The sequence below is a fragment of the Mercenaria mercenaria genome, unplaced genomic scaffold (assembly GCF_021730395.1).
Source record: "Mercenaria mercenaria strain notata unplaced genomic scaffold, MADL_Memer_1 contig_3660, whole genome shotgun sequence".
NCBI lineage: Eukaryota > Metazoa > Mollusca > Bivalvia > Venerida > Veneridae > Mercenaria > Mercenaria mercenaria.
Genome location: NW_026461821.1, coordinates 18,592 through 39,825, shown reverse-complemented (window position 1 = coordinate 39,825; position 21,234 = coordinate 18,592). Strand labels below are relative to the sequence as shown.

At 35.3% G+C, this 21,234-nt stretch overlaps 1 long non-coding RNA gene across 1 annotated transcript; it reads right to left on the bottom strand.

Annotated features, from left to right (window-relative positions):
- Nucleotides 1-7,583: 7,583 nt before the first annotated feature.
- On the bottom strand, nucleotides 7,584-8,888 carry LOC123562784 (uncharacterized). Its single transcript, XR_006688640.2, has 3 exons — nucleotides 8,786-8,888; nucleotides 8,212-8,289; nucleotides 7,584-7,954 (listed from the first exon to the last, which is right to left on the bottom strand). It is a non-coding gene; the product is annotated as an uncharacterized LOC123562784 (long non-coding RNA).
- Between the last annotated feature and the right edge of the window lie 12,346 nt (nucleotides 8,889-21,234).

Here is a 21,234-nt window from a genome sequence, read left to right as displayed (position 1 = left end):
TGATTAAGCAAAAATAAGTGCTGAGTGGTTAGATTATTGATTCCATATTTATCAACGTGTGGCTAGGTGTTCCTTCCCCTTTTCTACCTCGCTAATATACAATGAAGTAGCACATTATATAAACTGTAGATAATGTATAATTATGGATATACATTGTAATAAAAAAATCTGTTTTGTCATTTCAGTTATGTTTGCCTGTTCTTTTGTGAAAGCTGTTTTGCCTGGTTTGGTGTCAACAAGTTCAAAGATGTGTTAGTTAATATTTCCGGCTTGGATATATACATGGAAAGTTACAGTTTAGTTTATATTTTACACATAACATTGCGGTAACTCTTCGACATGCAAGACAAACTGTCGGGTGCCTTGGGGTGAGGAGATATAGGGCTGGTTCTACGTCACCTTATGTAATAAATGAAGTTAGAAAGCTTTGCAACAAATGGCATAATATGGAGCATGTTTAAGTCATCAGACAGAGTGAAAGAATCGCAAGAAATAGCCAGGCATATATTAAGGACCATGGATACATTGATGTGATTTCAAAACGTCTGTTACACAGACCTACATATATCAAAAGTGGGCATGCATTTAGACGATCACCTAAATGTTACAACTTTTGGAATTTCAATGCATATGGCTATACAATGTAGATGGAAACTCAGGAAAAGTGCTTAGGTTACGAGTATCTTAAAAAGATCCGCCAAAGATTGGCTGACTATATTAAGTCTATACTTTCAAGTTCCGAGGGTTGTTTGTGCAGTTATTGTTACGACTCAGGGGTGTTGCGGAGATGGGTAGGCTAGGCGTACTGTAGAACTCTGGGTAAACTTTACTCAAGTAGTCGAAAGGGCAAATAGGGTACAGCCAGCTTAATTCATTGTACCGTAAAACTAACTAAACCAGAGAGACTATAAGACTCAGGATAACAGTTAATGAAATTTATTAAAGTTGATATATCATACTCCAGAAAATACAGGAGAAGTCAACACATTAAACAAACATATCTAACTGATATCAAATATAATCACAAATTCTTCTTGATAATAAATGTATTCATCTATTGATGGTTAAATTCTGTCAGTATAATTACAAACTTATCAAATTAAGATTATGACTGTTCCGACTTTCCATAGTTTACAGGTAGCGAAGCGAGTTACAATGTACTTTAAAATGTTTTACAAATCAATACTGAGCACTTTTACAGGTACAAAATGCAAGATTTAATATACATCTCTTTTTAGATTAATCTATTTATGACTGATCTGGCGTTCCATAACTTGTAAATATAGACACGGATTCAAAGACACTGTTCAGCAACAGAAATTCCTTCTATAAAAATATAATCACTTATATTCTCAGTACTTTATATAAATCCATTAATTGCCTTTACTTTAAATAAGGCATGAATATGTAAATACATCTGTGTAGATAAAACTTGTAGAAATGTTACTAAATGAGGTATCAAAAAGGGCTTTTATAGACCTATGGCTTTTAATTAATATAAATTCTGATTGCAGAGCAACTTTCTTACATCTATGTTCAGTATAGTGTTCATTCTAATGAAAATCTATTGAAACAAACCAAACGTGGTTTTAGGTCTGAAAGCTTGAGCTGAAGTGATTTCAGATGGCCAAAGTCGGGCCCTTTTATAGTTTTCCAAAGAAAGTGACCCAAAAAAGTCACCAAAACAGTAAAATGGGTTATTGGGTAATTGACCAAATGGTTAGTGACCGACGGGTCACAGTGACCGAATGGTCACAGTGACCTAAAACGTTAAACTCTATGCTGAATACTGCCGTATCATAAAAATGGCGACTTTAAATGGTGTAAGGATGAAAAGAACATCAAAATATGCACCATTGAGTTAACTCTAGCATGTACAAGTGGTTTAAACATCTTAAAAGATTGTTGTAGATTACAACGATATCAATTTTACTTAGCAACGGAAGTAAACAAACCCAGAATGCAATGCAAATAAAAGTACATCCTGTTTGGAAAATGTGACAAATTCGAGAGAATAATGATGAAATATGCAAATCACAGACTAAATAAAAGGAAGATACTTATCTTAAACAGACAATTTAGATGCTTGGAACAAATTTGTAGCAGCTGCAGTAATAAACACTCTGTTAAATGGATGAAAAGTTCGAAATTATAACATCAACAGATGTCAGCGGAAAAGTAAACAAAGTTTTGGATTAGATTAAACGAGCATGGGGATGTATGATGAGTGTTTGATCGTTCTTGTTAATTAGATCAACACTCATGTGTACAATTCTGTGCTTCGTTACATGCAACATAAAAGAACATACAGATCACTGACTAGAAGACAATAAATGGTAAGCCCCCCATAATCCAGGTTGTTACATTATTGCACCAGATTTTCAAATGGCATTAAGATACTATTATGGTGATAGTATTTCAGACAGAAAGAGGATTTTAAATAGACAGGAAATCCAAAAAACAAGGAAAAACACTCGCACACCACACACAGTCAGACACAAAATAAACACACAAGGACAAAACAAACAAATACAGGAAAACAATGGGGCATCGCGCCTTTGGATGGTCAGTGGCAAAACCACCACCGGGGAGTTTAAACCGATTTACCTCATTCTTACCCCAACCATGTTCCAGAGTCTCAAGACAGTTATCCCCGTCAGGTGAAACCCTAACATACGTAAAGGCAACAGAAGGATACTTTTTTGCAAGTGCTCGAAAACAACTGATTCATTTGGACAAAGAAAAGTTTGAATAGTCAATAACAGTGCAAAACAATGTACCTTAACTGGTTGTAGATCTATGTATGTAATGCTTCTTTTAGAAATATCAAGACTGCCGTTTAGTGTCAGAATTAGTTGTCTTCCTGAACACTAACACTATCATTGCAAGAGATGCTAACTAATATGAAATGTTAAAAATATGGTGAACAATCTAATTATAATAACTGGCTATTTTGTAGTGCCAGTATGTTGTATAGTTTTTTTTCTTTCACAGAATGTTTTCAAATTCACATATATGTTAGGAAAACTTGTGCTGAAAACAATGAATAAATAAAAACAATGGGTCACTAGGCTTGTTTTTGTGAAAAAATTGTTTTGAAACCACCCACTGTTGCTGAAACTGATAGCGACTTTTCAACATTTTCATGATTGTTTGCTTTTCTATAAATACCAACCAAAGTATGCATAAAGACAGCACAATAAGGTTAATTCTTTTTACAGATTCTATTATACACTTATTTCATATCATAGTCATATTTGTAATACAATATCATTTTAATCAGCGTACAAATAGAAAAACAATCTGGTTTCATATTCACTTTTGTGAACTTTATTTTAATGGAAAATACCCTTAGTAAAGAACTTTTTTTTTTTAATTTTGAAAAAGCTGTTTCTAGATTTTTTTTCCTGTTTTCATTGTGAATAAACAATTGAATTGTGAAAATAAAAATGGAAAAAAAAGTATGGGTCACCGGGCTAAATTTTATGTTAAGGCCGCTTGAATGCAACACCTTTGCGGACGAAAAATGGCGCGAACCTGACTTAGTTGATTACATGTATATTTGCCAGAAGCTAAAAAGTTTAAAAATTCTTAATTCTTTCTATAATTGAATACTGAATAATCTGAAAGGGGGATTTTGTCTTATCAATACAAAGCTAACATAAATGTCTAACATTATATAAACGGCACTGTCTTTGTACTAACGTGCGCTGTCAAAATACAGATACATGTCCGGCATGATTCATGTCACTACAACATAAACCAGTATCAACATTTGATTACTGATAAAACTTATTAAAAAGGTTATTTTATTCAAGACTCCTCATATTTAAGAGTGTCTGTAACATGTTTCAAGAAATGTTGACCACTTCAATTTTCCATAGATGGTGTCGGCTGCGCAGAAACATGCGCATAAAAAAACTACCGGAATTCCCTTTAAATGTGCTTTGATTTTTCTTTTAAATGTGATGTTTGAATTTTATATTGTTACATGTTGCACAAAACTGTATAAGGCAGATAAAAAGAAACCACCGCTTATGACTGAAATGTTATTCAGTAAATAAACAATAGAAATTTGCTTTCTTAATTCACTGAATAGCATGTTTCAATGGAAGAATACCAGAGGAAGTGGATTCGTTCAATGTTGTTAGAGAAGAGATGCTTTATACAATGCCTTATTGTCCGAAGTGTACAAAAAGATCGAGAAAATATGCTTTAAACGACCCTTTGCATTTTGAGCTTCCTTGGCCTGTCTTAGGCATCATCTGCTTCCGTATTTGTTGTATGTATCTTAAATTGCAGAAATTATTACAATACGATTAATTATCAATTATAAATTATAAATTTTAGAGTTGTCATTGTAAATATTAAAGGCTAGAAGAGGTCTGCCCAAATACTTTTAAATTAATGCTTATCTTTTTACAGATTTTATTATATAGCAGATGTATCTGATAATAAGTCGAACAAATGACTGCGAAAAAAAGTTACACCAAATACGCAAAGAACTGCTACGCGCTTCTGAGTATTATAGACCTAATGAAACTTTACGACAGATTAAATCATATTGTAAATAATAATTGACATCATTAAAGCGGATATTACGATATAAAATAAATAATTCCTTTCAAAAGTTTCAAGTAAATATGGCAGCCCGTGTATGAGTAAGATAAACGCAGTTGATTCAAAATCTATACATGGTGGAGGTGTCGTCTTAAAATGTCCACTCTCCAACAATGTCCTGTTCTGTATGCAATGAAAATAAAATTCCTCTCTCACTTATGCTTTAGGCAAAGACATTAATAAAGCACAACTATTACAGTATTCAAGAAAAGTGAGCCTACAAAACATTTCCATTTTTTTAGTACAAATAAGGTCACAATTCCGACAAAATTTATGTTCTTGGCCTGCATTCATGACTAATAATGATACATCTTATAATAAAGCAATGACCCATACAGTATTCAATTAAAGTAGACCGTAACAAAAGTTTTAATTAGGAAATTCAATAACCTAGTGGTAGAGCGTCCGCTTCCAGGGCGGCAGGTCGTGGACTCGACCTCCGGCCGCGTCATACCAAAGACATGAAACAATGGTTCCTGTAGCTCCCTTGCTTGGCGCTAAGCATGAAAAGGGAAAATGGCTTCTTCTCTCATTCCATCAGGAATGAGGTGTCGAGAGTGATTTAGTTGTAGAACTTCCTTCACAATCGACCTGATAATTATAAATTATGTATAAACATAGTACAGAAAAGGCCATAATTCTGAAAAAAATGTGTGCAGGAGTTATGGTTCCTGGCAAATTTAATAATGATGAGTGTGCATAGTTTAAAAGCTTTTGTTCTCATTATTACAGTAGAGTAGAGTAAAACATACAAAAACTAATTTCGATGTTCTTAAGTATAAAAAGGGTCATAACATACTCATATAATGACAATATATCACTGTGTGTAGTTTCAAAGCTATGGAACTCATAGTATTCAACATAATGGTACTACAGAACGCAGGGTCATGAATACGATCCCCGGGCGTGGGGTTTATCCTGTGTGACGAATTTGGTAACAGACATTGTGTCTAAAATCATTCGTCCTCCACATGTGATTCATTTGGAGAAGTTTACAATTACTTACGGAGAACAGGTATATCTAATGGAGTTATTTCAAAAAGTAAATAAAGCTGAGTTACGGATCTTTTGCAGTACAAGTCCTCCCAGTACTATCTATCAATGTTAAATTTCTATCAAGCTCTTTTAAATGTTTTGGAGATATGCTCTGCACAAATGTTTTATACGTAAATAAGATAAAGGGAGAAATTTAAATAGGTCATTAAGGTAGATTAGACTGCATTTTCTCTGTATGAAATTTAAACTTCTTCGCCTTTACAATATCCTTACAGTAGTTTAGGTAATTTTGAATTATGCTCAAGAAAGAAGCGTAATGCCATCTTGGTCCAAGAGTGCTCACCTGAAATTCAGAGCTTAAACAGACTGGAAAGTTCAAGAGGCATTATTATGTGACAGATTACAAACAGTACAAACACTATATTCTTCCTAGGTCTATAAACTGGGTAGAATTTACACACAAGTAATTGGACTAGGCCTGGGTTGTTTCCAAAGGTTCTTTAAACTAGTCATTTGCATCCTGCAATTCATAAGAAGTTGTTCAAAGATATTTTCATATTTAGCTCAACTGGCCCCTTAATAGGAGCATAGACCACCAGTTGAACATATGTTGGAGAAGACCGTACAGTGATGCTACAGCCAAAGTTTGATAAATATCCATCAAGCCGTTCATGAGGAGAAATCGTTTGAAGGTAATGTTATTTTAGCACCAGTTACCAATAAAAAGGACCAAGCTCACTCATTTAAAACGTGGGAGAGGACCTTAAGGAGACTTCGTTTTAAGAATTTTCTATTTTTAGATATTGTGTCCTCTAAAAAGGTCTTGTCATACCAATTGTAATAATTCTGGGAGATGATCTTACAAAAGTACTACAGATCATGTTTGATAAAAATCCAACGAGTGGTTCACGAGGGAATTGTCACATTTTTTAGTGCATTCTTTGGCTCAGGATGTGTTAAGTTTTGAACCAGCATCCAGCAAAACAAAAAGCAGTAAAATCGCAGTTTACTTTAATGACTTTCCGTGAATAATCTCTGTTGTTGTATATTAATGTCTAAAACCACATAAAAATTTCACGTAGGGTAATATGTGGTGTACTAATACTTTGCAACAAGAATACAACTCTAAAAGAATCTGGATCCGGCATACAAAAGGTTAGAGAGGGGAGTGTACAGTACTACTTATTCTTTTGTTATCTGTTTAATATCTAAAACGTACACATAAAACCTTTTTCAGAAATTCACAAATTCGTGTCAAAGTAATAAAGGTGATTTAAAAATACAACCGTTTCGATTTTGATTGTAGTGCATATTTCTTACAATGTAACACAGTGCTTTACATGACAAAATGTAACGTGAAAATGTGTGAAATGACAAAATTCTACAGGTATATAGACAGACAGAAAGATAGACCCAGTAATTACTTTTATATAAGAACAAAGTAACTTTTTCATGAGATTAGGTTAAAATCTTGTTAACGTAATAAGAAAAGGCACAATTGCACAGTCTGTTTCATTTTTTTTTTTTTTGTTTATGGAGATGTAATGAATGTGCAGTTCTCCTTCAGTCTCCTAGACCGGCTTAAGCGGAATTCTTTTACAGTGAAAAGGAATTTTCTCAATGATCGAAAAGGACCAAAAATATAACAAACACTACGTCCATGTACGGGGAGACTTACTCAACTTTTACTCTTGTTCACCTGATATATTATGATTCAAAAACAAACTTAACATTACAGATATTGCCTTTACCTAATACAGCAAATATTAGGTAACAAAATACAAATCTTCATATGTATCTTTACTGGTTTTTCATACGTGGCACTATGTACAATATAAACAAAGAAAAATGTCCTGTAAATTAGTAGATACAAGATGTAGCCATGGTTGAATCTTTATAGCTGGTTTAACGTTATATAAAATAAGATGTCAATAACTTAACACTGATGCTGCCTTTATATCCAATACTGTTCACAGTATAAGTAAATTTCAAAGACGCATCGGTGTCTAATATTCTAAATTCAAGAAGCATGTTAACAATTCTCCATTGTGTCCTACATCGAAAGAAGTAAAGAGTTAAACTTAAAATGCTTTCCGCTCTTAAGTATCTACCTGATTGTAATCATGTCAGAATTGCTATTATATTATCAAATACTTTCTAGTAATATAAATGTTTCTGATAGCTTCAATTTTACTCCCACATTTAGGGTATTTCTTCCTAGATTGTTTTTAAAAATATGTAGTGTACAAGGTATACAGGCGGTAAGGTCACATAGATGAAAATATCCTGAAGGCTCTCTATCAAAGCAGGCTATGCACAAGTTAAGCTTATGGCAAACCTGAAAACAGAAACAAGAAAAAAACTAAATAGTAATTAAAATGATTCCTGTATAGCTAAATGATATCAACACACAGCTTCAACAAATATTATCATACAAAATAAATTTGGTTATAAAAATATATCATTTGCATGCCTTTAGTTGATCAAAGAAGTTAATCAAAATAATAACTACAAGTTTCATCACAAATTATTACAACGCTATTTTAGCAATCTGATTATTATACTAATGAAAATGTATAAAAATTTGAAATATACCCCCATTTGACTATGTTGTTTTTCCATCATGATCGTTCAGTACATCATTGTCAGTCTCTCACAACTTCCTCTGGTGGTCTGAATATATAAATGACAATTGTTTGCAAAACGAGGTTATTCTATTAAAATATGTATACAAATGTTTCAATAGCTCGATCGAAGTGTCGGCTATAAGTGAGAAGTGGGGCTCTATCTCCGGTCGCGTCGTACCAAAAACAAATTGTACTTACAGCTTCCTAGAATGGCACTGATCAGCATTTAAAGGACTTTAACAGGCGGTCAAATAAGCACAGTCAAGTATCTATTACTGAATATCTTGTTTGTCGCAAAAGAGCTTTGTGACTGGTTTTGTTTGCGACGTTAAATAATCTTTCGTCTGTTACTGGCTGACCGACTGTTTTTATATCACTCCATTCATTTAAAGTCTAGAATTCATAATTCATTCAATATCTCGAGGATGCAAACACCGCATTTTCAGGCATTAACTTCAACTACAATAACTTCTGAAGAGATATATGTAGTCTACGTAATTATGATACCAATAATAAAAACACAAAACAATCTGAAAATATACCTCTGTTTTACTAAATTCAGCTCAAGAACTTTCCATCTCCTCCATTCTGCCGTCACGAATGCAAATGGAAAACGTCTGCAAAGGGAGGAAAAACTGATTACAGCAAGCGTAGTAAAGTAGTCTAAAATATAGTTCCTACCAGCTGGTACCGTACGTGCCACCTGAGAAGCCATGGCCGCTACCCCAGTGGGGCTCGGACCCACGACCCTGAACTTAGCAGCCGACACCTTATCCACTGGATATTCTAAATATCCCTAATTGTTATAATTATATACAGTTATAATAAAGGCCTTTGCTGTCATATCTTAGCTTTTAGGGTAAATATTTCTTTTTATGACTTCTCACTCGGACTGAAGACATATTGATTATGATATTTTATCGCTGATTTCAGTTAGAAACTGTTATTTACTTTAACAGTGAAGCGAATTCAGAAATTCATGATAAATTCAGACAGTTATGAGCACAGTCCAATTCAAAAATTCTATTGAAAAACAACAACAACAACAACAACAACAAAAGGAGTGTGCAATTCTATCAGATAAACAAGACTACAGAAGCCTATCTTGACAAAATACGTGTAGGGTGCCCAGTATTCCGGTAACTGCATCCTTCAACCCCGGGTCTAAAGGTCTGGTTACGTGACCAAAAGGAAAAGCCTCTGTCTTTTCTTACAAATAGCCTACCTTTGTAACTACACTCTTAGCACAAACTAATGTTTATATTTCACTCTATTCGTGGTTACAAATTAATCTAATTAAAAAATCGTGAATTATTATTTTAATTTAATATATAATATTGTATAAACGTACCGAAATAGACACGTCCGTCTGTCCGGAACACACACGGATTCAAGAAATACTTTGTGTTGCCTTTTGTGTTCGTGCAAGTTGACATTTTCATCTTGTGATTTTTTCGTTTAAATTTAGGAAGCAAAACCATGTTAATCAAATGGCAAGTCGACTTATATTTAAGTAACATGATACGTTACATAATGGCATGTCGCCTTACTGTGACTACATAAAGACGTACCACATAGTAAATTTAGGTAACACATTAATTTAGGTAGCATAAATTATGACCTGTGGTAGAAACTTTGTCAACAAAACCAGAATCAGTTCTGGCGTGACGTCTAAATATTATCCGAGATGCCACGATATTACACGATATGTCGAGATAATCTATCCTGACAGGTCTGTCATTTTCACGTCAACTCGGGGGTCAATTAACGCTTCCATAGAAGCCTGTATGGGGCACCCTGATGATGGGATGATGTCGTCTCTGTCGAGATGCACAGCACAACAAGTCGTCAACAAAAATGTGCCGAAAAAACTCTATACACCACGTGATATTGTCTTAATATATGTCAACGTGTCGAGTTATTAAAAACCGGCAAAATAGCATTTTATATATGTCGACTGAAAGTAACATGCCTGCCGACATACTTCATGTCGACATACGGTATACAACGCAACAAGTTGTCAAAAAGCAAGACAAGCAACCTCTGTAGATATGTCAACTTGTCGTGTTATTTATACACGTTTTCAGATCTTTGTTAAAACTAACATATAAATTTACACATTTTACATGATTTTGCTTAATATATTTGTACTGCAAACATGGCATCTATTTCATTTGAAAGAGTCCTTTGAGACGAATCAAACGATGTCAAACACATATTTTCCAATTTCTATTTACAATTTTCCAATTTTTAGTTACTCGGATTTATAATAAAACCGAACCGACAAAGAGCAGGCAACACTATATTAAGCACATTTGCAGAATAATGATGACCAGGGAGTTAGCAATGGCAATTGCAAACTCGTGAAGTTTGCAGTAGCATTAGCTGGAAATAGCAGCAGCAAATCATGAAGTTGGCAGTAGCAGTAGCAAATAGTAAAAACAAATAGCTATAGAAGTAGCTGGTAATGGCAGTTGCAAATATTGAAGTTTCCTGTAGCAGCAGCTGGCAGTAGCAGTAGCACTCCGTAAAATTAGCAGTAGCAGTTAAAAGCAGTAGCAGTAGAACATCTCAAAATTAGCAGTAGCAGTAGCTGGCAGTAGCAAATCGTAAAATTAGCAGTAGCAGTAGCAAATCGTGTTATTAACAGTAATTGCGAAAGTAGCATTAGCAGCAGCTGGCAATATCAGTAGCAAACCGTAAAATTAGCAGTAGCAGTTAAAAGCAGTAGCAGTAGAACATCTCAAAATTAGCAGTAGCTGGCAGTAGCAGATCGTAAAATTAGCAGTAGCAGTAGCAAATCGCGTTATTAACAGTAATTGCGAAAGTAGCATTAGCAGCAGCTGGCAATATCAGTAGCAAATCGTGTTATTAACAGTAGCAGTAGCTGGTAGCAGTAGTAGCAAATCGTAAAATTAGCAGTAGCAGTAGCTGACAGTAGGAGTAGCTCATCTCAATATTAGCAGTAGCAGTAGCTTGCAGTAGCAATAGCAAATCGAAGAATTAGCAGTATCAGTAGCTGACAAGGGCAGTAGTAAGTCTTGAAGTTTGCAGTAGCAGTAGCTATCAGTAGCAGTAGCAAATCGTAAAAATAGCAGTATCAGTAGCTGATAGTAGCAAACCATGAAATTATCACTGGCAGTAGCTGGAAGTAGCAAATCGTGAAACTAACAGGGTCTGTAGCTAGCAGTAGCAAATCGTGAAATTAGCAATAGCAGAAGCAAATCGTAAAACTGGCATGAGTAATAGCAGTAACAGTTCGTAAATAAGCAGTATCAGTAGCGAGGAGTAGCAGTTGCAAATCGTGAAGTCGGCAGTAGCAATAGCTAGCAGTAGGCCTAACAGAAACAAATTTTTGAGCGGAAATCGACAATTATTAACGTTAAATGGACGAAATACAGAAACATTGAGACATTTGCAGATATGTGGCAGTCCATATAGAAAATATTGCGAGGAGGATCATTATAATATATGTTGGCTGTTTTGTAATTTTATAAGAAAAGAGTACTGCATTCGTGGATGTAATGGCTGATCGTTGTAAATGTCTGTTATATTCACTGTTATAAGGAAAATTGTAATTTGCACAAAGGCATGTCTCGTCTTACAAGGAATCTAAGGATTTGACTCAGCCTGACTTAAAACTTCAGTTAAGGAAAATGTCAAGTAGGCCTACAATGTAATTTTGAGTAGTAAAAGACACTTAGATTGTTGTCATACACACACTTGGGTCATTAGAATATTGTTTAAGATTAAAATACATTTGAAAAAGATTAATTCTTGGAAGATTTTCGCATGTCACCTGAACTACACAAATGAAGCTATACCTTATTTCACAATTTAATATCCATGTTTTTGAGAGAAAAAGTGGTGGATCATGTTATCGCCTCCGTCCGTCCGTCCGTCTGTCAGCCTGGCGTTGTATGTTGTGTGTGAACTTGATGTATGTTGGCAGGAATGTAACTAAAAGTCGAAATATACAACATATTATTTTGTCGGCATCATTATGTTGTAAAATTGCATTAATAACACAACAAGTTGACATATTTACAGAGGTTTGTAGTCACGCTTTTTGATAACCTGTGGCGTTGTATACCGTATGTCGACATGAAGTATGTCGGCATGCATGTAACTTGAAGTCGACATATATAACATGTTATTTTGTCGGGATTTAATAACTCGACATGTTGACATATAGTAAGACAACATATCGTGGTATATAGAGGTTTTTCGTCATAATTTTGACGACTTGTTGTGATGTGCATCTCGACAGAGACGACATCATTCCATCATCAGGGTGCCCCATACAGGCTTCCGTACCTGCGGCCTTCAGGCCGCAGGTAATAAACATCGTTGTGAAACAGCGGCTCCAAGTAGACAAGAGTTTCTTCCCATCGCAGATCTTCGTAATGAGCATTATCAAACTTCCATCTTTCGAAGCAAAATTTCTTCAGTGGGTTGTGATTAAGAAGTTACAATAGTAACTCAAATTTTGACAAAGGAAAATTTCCAAGACTCTGTATATAGCTACTTTAAATGATGAGTTCAATGATTGAGTCTGAGGATTCTGTGAAGTGAATAAATTGGGAATCTATTTGTGGTCAACCATGCTGCATCATCATATCACTGATATTTCTATCAGCACGCACGCACGCACGCACGCACACACACACATATATAGTACGATGGTGATAACGCGACAATACGATGGTGATAACGCGAAAGTACGATTGTAATAACGCGATAGTACGATACTACGATAACGATAACGCGATATCACAATATTACGATGGTAAAAACGTGACAGTACGATGGTGAAAACGCGATAGTATATCGCATTATCATCATCGTACTATCGTATTATCGCGCTTCCGTAATCGTAGTATCGGTTTATCGTCATCGTGTTGTCGCGTTTTCGTTATCGTAGTTTCGTGATTTCGCGTTTTCATCATCGTACTATCGAGTATCGCGTTTCAGATCAACACATTCAAAGGCGATGGCCCTAACGGAATTCCGTAGTATTCTGCGGCAGTAGATGTATTCCATGATCTTCAGGATAACAACTGACATAATCCTTAGTTTTTTTTTCAGTCTATCCAGTTTTCCATTGACAAGCCCACACAATGATCACAGCTTCATAAAGGTCTGTGTTAAAGATCTTAGCACCGGCGGATAAAGAAATGGATCAATCGCTTTCAAGCCTTTCGGTATTACTTTATCCACATAGTCATTGTAGGTTCTTGTTTCTTGAAGTCTTCATCATCCCGCATTTTAATAAATGTTTCCTCTTCGCCTAGAGTACCTATTTTTCTAAAGAATAATTCCCAATCATCGTCTCCTTAAACACTTCCAGGTTTATGCTGTTGTTTAGAAGCAGACATAGGCCTCTTGTATTCTGCCCTTTTCTGTTTTAGGCAGGAAAATTTTTAGTTGAAGTTAAAAATGGCGATATTTGTTTACTCTTGACATACCAGAGGACATATTTTCAGTGATAATCTATGGATTTTTAGTTGATGGCTGTATAAATTATTTCTGCTCAATACTTGGTTTGACATGTTTATCTTTGTTTGTAAAAATGTTGCTAGTTCAGACTGACAAATGAATCGTAATCGTGTATGAAAATGCGCTTTCTGTACACAACGAACATTTTACAGGATGTTAATACTTTTGGACGAGTATATCACAATATATTGTTATTGCAGTTGTATATGTGCAGAAATATTAATATTCTGGTACAAGCAATATTTTGTTGTTTGGTGTTGTAGGCACGAACTATCATATAACAAAAATGTCTTGTATATAACATCAAACAACAGAATATTGCTTATGCCAGAATATTTCTGCAACCGGAAGGTTTCGGAGTAAAACATTTACAACTTCAATAACAATATATTGTTATGTACTCGTCTTAAAATATGAATAGCCTGTAAAGTGTTCGTTTTGTATAGAAAGCACATTTTCATTCACGGTTACGATATTTCGTCAGTTTGAATTGGCACTGTAAATAACTAAAATCACTTTTTACGAGCAAAGACAAAACATAATAAACCAAGAACCTAACAAAGATAATATGTATGGCCATCAACTGGGCGCTTTCGTTTGAAAATCCATAGATAATAAAGACACTTACCATTGAAAATATGTCCTCTTGCATGTCAAAAAGTAAGCAAATATCGCCATTTTTACTGCAACTAACATTTTTTCGCCTAAAACAGCAAATGACAAAATACGTCCACCTCCGCACCATCCCCACCGTTTTATCTCTGGATATTGTTTAAGTATTTATGTGATGAGTGGTTAGGGGAAGTATAAAAACAGAATCCAGGAACACTGGTTATCGTATAGGTCTCTTAAAAACTCTGAAAAACGGCACTTAAAACAAAACAAAACAAACAAAAAAAAAACACTAAGAATTTACAGAATTTATGAAAACCTTTACAAGGCAATTTAAATACAAGTTTCTACCACGGAATTGTACAGAGGCCTACGTATAAAGTTAAGTGATTTTATGTTCTTTAAATGAAATAATGCGGTCGGAGTAACTGTCTTTAATTTCAGTTAGGTAAAGGTAAGTTTTATTTAAAGTTGCATAAGATCAACAGTATGAGCTGCAATACTCTTGCAATCGCATAAGGATTGGGGGCGGGAGGACCACAATCTCGTATTGGACCCTCGAATACATGGCTACGACACTTTGATACTTCGAGGACCACACAACGTGACAATAGCTGGCCTACAGGGCCGTTGTAACATTAAATTTTGACCCCGTTGAAAATTGACCCCATGGGTCATTTTCAACGTTGAGAATTAACCCTGGGTCATTTTCAACGTTGAGAATTGACCCTGTCAATATTTCAACATTAAATTGTGATCAAAAAGTCGTTGAGATCTGATCAGTCGTTGAATTTTGATCAGTAATGGGGTCATTTTTTTTAACGGTTAGCTAATTTCAAATTAAACGTCGGAGATTGTCTGTTTGTAGTAGAGAAACACACTGAAAAGAACCAGAAACTATCACAGGCTTGCTAGATAGCTTCTTAAAAATAATTCGACAAGGCCGAGCCCGGGTTTAAACTGACAACTTCGTCGAGATAGCCGAGATCATCTATATGTTTGACAGGGAACTGTTAACGAAAGTTTAACACAATGATTTCCGACATGTGGTTGGGTGTGGTCGGAGTTCGACAGGCAAAGAGCTATAAAAATAAATGTATTTTATACGTCTTTGGTCAGGCACATTGAGACTCACACAGGGGGCATCTTTTCCGATCATAACAAGGTATGTATGAGAGATAACTCTGTAAATTATAGTGATATCTCTTTATCACAAAGATATATATGGTTTTATATGGTGCGTATAAATTACTGCAAATCGACCTGCACCCATTAAGATCTTTCCCGACTGATATCTTGCCCGAGTTTCTAAATTCAAACAAAACACTTAGAACCTAGTTTGATATTGCCGCAATATATACGTCACAGTTTAATATTCTTGTAGGCTAATAAAAATAAGTTGTGATTTTAATATATGTGTTGGTTTATATTCAACATTTCAATTTAAACTAAAATATAATGTCAACATGTAACATTATGTATGTATACGCAGCCTACCGAAGGCACATCGTGGAAAGCACGTACAACTTCCAAGAGTGTTTTTTTTTCTCAATTTCTCTGCTGTATATCTTCAGGAATAATATATCTATCTATGCCCGTGATATTTACAAACAAGACCTCTAACGTCATCTTTTCAAGACTGCGCAGCCCGCCTGCTTGGGGCTCTAGGGAGAGCGTTGGTCTACGGATCGCAGGGTCGCGAGTTCGATGTTTTCCGTGACGATTTGATAAAAGACAATTGTGTCTGAAACCATTCGTCCTCCACCTCTGATCATTCATGTGAGGAAGTTGGCAGTTACTTGCGGAGAACAGGTTTGTACTGGTACATAATCCAGGAATACTGGTTAGGTTAACTGTCCGCCGTTACATGACTGAAATACTGTTGAAAACGGCATTAACCCAAAACAAACAAACAAATCAAGACTGCGCAAAATGACATGCCTGATTAAAATTAATTCAAATTTAGTTTTTTTTTCTTTGATAAAAAGAATGAAGTTGCTATCCAGTAGTGCATCAAGTGGTAATTGAGATATATATGACCTTGGTAATAACTTGTACGCAAAATCTGAACCGAGGTGTGACGTATAGAATAGCTCTCCTTTTTCCTCAGTTAGATCTAGCCGAGCTAATAGAAATGTACGACTGCGACTGTATGAGTATAGCATTGAAGTAAAACTTGTTTCAACTGGTTTTTTAATTCATTAAATATATCTTAATACGACACTAGTAATGGGTATGCAGAAGAGTTTCAAATTTAGGTACTTTATTGTAAAGACCCCAGGCGCCCTCCGTGCATTATTTCATTAAGAGCGGGTACCTGGGTAGAACCACCTGCCCTCATAAGCTAGCTGGAAGAATTCAACTACCCGAATAAGGCTCGAACCAACATCGACGAGGGGCAGTGATTTGAAATCAGCGATCTTAACAACTTGGCCACGGAGGATTCCTCTGATTACTATAAAAGGATTGTAACAGTGCCCAATCGGATATGACATTCTTGTTTCATTACATGAAGATTTTCATAAGTCTGTCATGTAATGGCGGTGTAAATGACCCAGGAGGTAAATTTACAACGTTGTGAAATGACCCCTATGTAAATTACCGACAGGGTCTAAATATAACTTTCAACACCATTACATGACCAAAACAAAACACTAACTGATACGAAGGCCTAATTATGGGTGAATCAAGTTGCACCACTCTGTGAAATGAGATAGTATTGCACGCATCCCGAATCTTTATGCGGAAATCGTATAGCCAAACTTTCTACAAATCATCTGGAACAACTGATACGTATTAGACCTTCCTGATATCATCATCAATACACGGTAATATTATCACCCTTAGCCGGTTACCATAAACTACGCCTTTTTCTAGCGAGATCGCGTATGTAACAAAACGCTTAAAGCCATTAAGTGTCCTACTTTCCGCTGAAAGCATGGATTAAAGGTGTCAGGACTAATACTTTCTTCAAAATCTGAAAAATTCTGAGAAGTCGTTTTATGTTTCGTTTGTCCTAGCTAGAACTAGATATGTATCCATAGGACACAGGTGCCCCCCACTCCTGCCAACTGTAACATGGTTTAATGACACAGGTTAAACAATTTTTAAGATGTTGCAACACAAACTTTTAAGAACCTTATGTGTATTTTTCACTTAGTTGGCCTAACTCTGGCCTAGCTGAGTAAAATACTAAAGAGAACACTTCATAAGCTATAAAACAATCCTCCAATGTTTTATGATTCTAGGTCAAGCCCATTTTAACATACATGTTTCACAAACTTTTTTTGAGTAAGTCTGGACAAGAAGTCTGGTTTTGTGTAGTGAAATAATGACTGTAGGTTAAATATTTTCGGAGCTACGGGCGACACAACATTAAAATAACCAATTTTTAACAAAATCAGGGGCCATAACTCCTATACGACTAAATGAATCCGGACGCGAAACCCCAAGTGCACAACTACACATGCTGACCAACATTCCTGTAAACTTTGGTGATTCTAGATCAAATACTTTTGGAGCTACGCGCGACACAACATCAAAATGACCAATTTTTAACTAAGTCAGGGGGCATAACTCCTACACGCCTGAATGAATCCGGATACGAAACCCATGTGCACAAATACACATGCTGGCCAACATTCCTGTAAAGTTTTGTGACTCTACGTCAAATATTTTTGGAGCTAGGCGTGACACAACACTAAAATTACCAATTTTTACAAAGTCAGAGGCCATAACTCCTACACGACTGCGAAACCCCAGGTGCACAACTACACATGCTGACTAACATTCCTGTAAAGTTTTGTGACTCTACGTCAAATACTTTTGGAGCTATGCGCGACACAACATTCTCGGAAGGACGGGCGGACGAACAGAAGGACGGCAAGAGCAAATTTATATGCCCCCACCACTCATGGGGGTGGGGGAGTGGGGGGGGGGGGGGGGGAGGGGGGCACAAAAATATTTTGCAAATTGTTTGCCAAATTACTCACCAAAAACTGATTTAGTGTCTTAACATAGGTACACTAGGCAATTTCTTGCGTTAAATACGGAAACAAATAATTTCTTTGTGTCTGGTTATAATTGGATAAACGCATGTTATACAATAATGTGTAATATTAGCTCGTGGCGCGCTACAATGTATAACTAAACGTTTATAACTTTAAGTCCTGAAAACTTCAGAAATACCAATTTTTCATCTGTACTGTATGGTAATAGGCATATTGCGTAAAATCATTGGGATCAGTTTTCAACGTTGAAATATGACCTGCCGATAATTGATCCGTATTCAACGAGGGTCATTTTTTTACGCTTTGGTGGGTCATTAACTAACGGGAGGGTCTGTTTTCAACGTTGAAAATTGGTCATTAATTAGTTGAAAAATGACCCATGGGGTCAATTTTCAACAGGGTCAAAATTTAATGTCACACCGGCTCATTGATCCAGTGGTGAGGTATTGCTCTACAAAACCATGGGTAGTGAGTTTCGGACCCTGGTCCTTTTACTAAAATTACTCTATATCATAAATTTCAGATAAGAGTCCCGCTTGGACATTCAATTTTCAAAACTGTCGAGGTCGTAGATAAACAATCATTATAGACATGTTGCAATCGTAGACCTAGGGCGTAGATCAACATTCGGAATTTTTCAGATCGTAGATTAACATTTTATGTAAACCCAGCTAGGTCTGCAATGGTATTGTTTTGTAGAATCCCATTCCCCAGGATCTTAGATATATTTGTTATCCTTCAAAGTTCAAACATGCCATCAAAATCCAGTTAATGGCCAGTTAGTTTTCATACTTTCTTATTTCCTTTTTATGTTGTACATGATATGTTTCTGGGTTTTTTTTGTTTTTTTTGTTTTTTTTTGTTGTTTTTTTTTTTCATACTCTAGGTGTCTAATACGTAATACTGTGATAGTAATATGTGACATCAAATACTGTGATAATACATAAAACCAAATTATCTGTGATACACTTGATTTAAAGATTTAATGTGCAATTTTATAGTTAAAGCAAATACATGACTTTCTGCGTAATGCCTTCGAGCCCCGATCGGGGCGTTGAATTCCTCACGTGAGGAAGCCATCCAGCTGGCTTATGGAAGGTTGGTGGTTCTACCCAGGTGCCCGCTCGTGATGGAATAATGCAAACAAAATAAATAAATAAATTCTGCGTCATGTCGCCAACAGGGACCACAATGGAACTTGTTTCTCTTGTTGTGTTATCCCTGGTATTGGTGTACATTTCATGGTAAACTTAGAATATATGTATGATTGTAATTAGTCTGCTTGCCACCATATTGTTGTTATATATTATGTTCTGTTTTATTACCATGTTTTATGCTTGATTTGTGTACACTTTTACCAAATAAATTCTATCTATCTATCTATCTATCTAATTTTGTGCTTTTTATCTGGTACCAACAGTTGCAGCCGGGGTCACGCCAGTTATGGTGGCCTCGTGGTCGGGCAGCAGTTGTTGAAACAACTTGAATTAAAAAAAAAAAAAAAAAAAAAATTAAAACAACAGCTGGACAACAGCTGCAACAACTGCAGCGGATTGAAATACCAACTCGATACTGATTCTCTATTGCATAAAAGCATAAAATGTTGCATTAATTAAGAAATTACAAATCTACATTAACTAGTAATTTCACTGGAATAGAATTAGTGTAGAATTAGTATTTTTAGATATTTTATATGGGTTCTTTTTTAAAGAAATTGATACCGCCGATTTTTTTTTCTGCCAAAATCACAACCTTGGTTAGTTCAAAGAGTTATAAAAATAAATCTATTTTATACTTCTTTGGTTAGTTTCACCATTTTTTATCTTTAGAAAAAATAAAATTCACATGACACCTTTATTTTACAGCATGTTCTATACAGATCTAATATCATTTTCGGGAAAAAAATCATGTCATGAAATATGTCTGAATATACGGTGTGCTAAATGCATACTAATCCCCAATGATAACGTGATTCCCGCCGAAACGCGAGGACGAGTCTATTTCATGATAACTTATGAAATAATAATTGATAATGATTACCCATTACTTGACGATTAAATATTAGTATTTCTTTCATTTTAAATATCCACTGTGTATATGGAAAAATAGCTCAGTAAACTGCAGACAACAGTTATTGGATATAAACAAATGGTTTTGTGGATTCGAACTTCATCAGGGTTTTCTTTTTCAGATATTTTTTCTATTCGTTTTCATTTTTGTTTCTTTCTTTGATGGTTTGAATTTGTATATATGTTTTATATAACAAAACACACTAGGTAACCCGATATGTTCGGCGCATATGTTCGGCGCATTTTGTCGTATGTATTGCACTCTATCCGCTATGTATGTATGTATCGGTATATGAACACGTCTCCAAATAAAAACAAGTACATGGTATACTAAACCGTTAAATACATACAACAAAATCTATAAGATATCAAAAATTTGCTTGACAGCGTCAAAAACGGTCATTGCGATATTTGTGATGAAGTTTACAATAACCTGCTCCCAAACATCGCCGCAAAATCTTTATCCTGCGCCAAACATCGCCTTTTTCGTGCATATGGTGCATTTCAAACTTAAAAATCTTCACTAAAACACCGATTTAGACCTTATAATTTGGAAGGATGACAGGAAAAAGGTTGATAAATATATTTCATAAAGTGTTTGGCTTTGTTTTGCAATATTTTCAAAGAACTGTGGCTATAAACTTTAAAATTGCTGAAATTGGAGTAAAGTTTAACATTTAACTTCGCCGTTTTTGCTTGAAATGGCATCTTTTCAGGATTTTAAATCGGCTTTGGAATCTTCATGTATTAAGTGATAAGACTAGTAATGTGATTTTACTGGTTATTCAGGTTGTTTTTATA